Raw genomic sequence first — 1,841 nt, forward strand, 5'->3', positions numbered from 1 at the left:
TCAGACTCTGAGAAATCATATTGACTTGCTGAATCAATATTTTGTTCTGAGCCAATATGGCATTCAGAGTATCAATTTCAAGAACTCCCTTCCTCATAGGCGTCCTATTACTCACAGGATTCCTTTCAGAAGTGTACATGAACTGGTTGTTAGCAACCATTTCAATGAGTTCTTGAGCTTCTGCAGGCGTTTTCTTTAGGTGTATGGATCCACCTGCAGAAGTATTCAATGACATTTTAGCTAAGTCAGACAGACCATCATAGAAGATATCCAGGATGGTCCATTCTGAAAGCATGTCAGTAGGACACTTTTTGGTCAGTCCTTTGTATCTCTCCCAAGCTTCATAGAGGGATTCACCTTCTTTCTGTATGAAGGTTTGAACGTCCACTCTAATCTTACTAAGCTTTTGAGGAGGAAAGAACTTGGCTAAGAAAGCCTTGACCAGCTTATCCCATGAGTTCAGGCTATCCTTAGGTTGAGAATCCAACCAGAGTCTAGCTCTGTCTCTTACAGCAAAAGGGAAAAGCATGAGCCTGTAGACTTCAGGATCTACTCCATTAGTCTTTACAGTATCACATATCTGCAAGAATTCAGTTAAGAACTGAAAAGGATCTTCAGATGGAAGTCCATGAAACTTGCAGTTCTGCTACATCAGAGAAACTAATTGAGGTTTCAGCTCAAAGTTGTTTGCTCCAATGGCAGGAATGGAGATGCTTCTTCCATGTAAATTGGAATTAGGTGCAGTAAAGTCACCAAGCATTCTCGTTGCATTATTGTTGGGTTCGGCTGCCATCTCCTTTACTTGTTCGAAATTTTTAATCAAGTTGTCTCTGGATTGTTGTAATTTAGCTTCTCTTAATTTCCTCTTCAGAGTCCTTTCAGGTTCTGGATCAGCTTCAACAGGAATGCCGTTTTCTCTGTCCCTGCTCATAAGAAAGAGGAGAGAAAAAGAAAAGAAGAGGAATCCTCTATGTCACAGTAAAGAGGTTCCTTATTGTTAGTAGAAGAAGAGGGGGAGACAAAGAATGTAATGTAATGGAAGAAACACAACTGTGAGGAGGGTTGAGATGTGAGATGAGATGTTAGTAAATGGATAAATAAATAGAATAAGATGGGAGAGGGAGAATTTTCGAAAAATATTTTTGAAAAAGAGTTAGTGATTTTCGAAAATGGTTTTTGAAAAAGGTTAGTATTTTTTTTTTTCGAAAATTCAAATAAAAATAAAGTAATTAGTTAATTAAAAAGAAATTTTTGAAAAAGAGGGGGAATATTTTCGAAAATTGGAGAGAGAGAGAGTTAGTTAGGTAGTTTTGAAAAAGATAAGAAACAAACGAAAAGTTAGTTAGTTAGTTGAAACAAATTTTGAAAAGATAGGAAGTTAGGAAGTTAGAAAAGATATTTTGAAATCATATTTTTGAAAAAGATAAGATAAGAAGATATTTTTGAAAAGATATGATTGAAATTATTTTTTGAAAAAGATTTGATTTTTTTAAAATCACAATTAATGACTTGATTCACAAGAAATCACAAGATATGATTCTAGAACTTAAAGTTTGAATCTTTCTTAACAAGTAAGTAACAAACTTGAAATTTTTGAATCAAAGCATTAATTGGTGTTGTTATTTTCGAAAATTATGATATAAAATTAAGAAAAAGATTTTTGAAAAATATTTTAAAAATTTTTGAAAATAACTAAGAAAAATGAAAAAGATTTGATTTTTGAAAAAGATTTTGAAAAAGATAAGATTTTCAAATTGAAAATTTGATTTGACTCATGAAAACAACTTGATTTTAAAAATTTTTGAAAAAGTCAAATCTAATTTTCGAATTTATGAGAGAGA

General features: G+C 32.6%; 1 non-coding gene across 1 annotated transcript; it reads left to right on the forward strand.

The window, feature by feature from the left end:
• Positions 1–290: 290 nt before the first annotated feature.
• LOC148565619 (small nucleolar RNA R71) lies at positions 291–397 on the forward strand. Its single transcript, XR_015885624.1, has one exon. It is a non-coding gene; the product is annotated as a small nucleolar RNA R71 (small nucleolar RNA).
• Positions 398–1,841: the final 1,444 nt, after the last annotated feature.

The sequence above is a fragment of the Arachis ipaensis genome, chromosome B5 (assembly GCF_059453495.1).
Source record: "Arachis ipaensis isolate K30076 ecotype BB chromosome B5, ASM5945349v1, whole genome shotgun sequence".
NCBI lineage: Eukaryota > Viridiplantae > Streptophyta > Magnoliopsida > Fabales > Fabaceae > Arachis > Arachis ipaensis.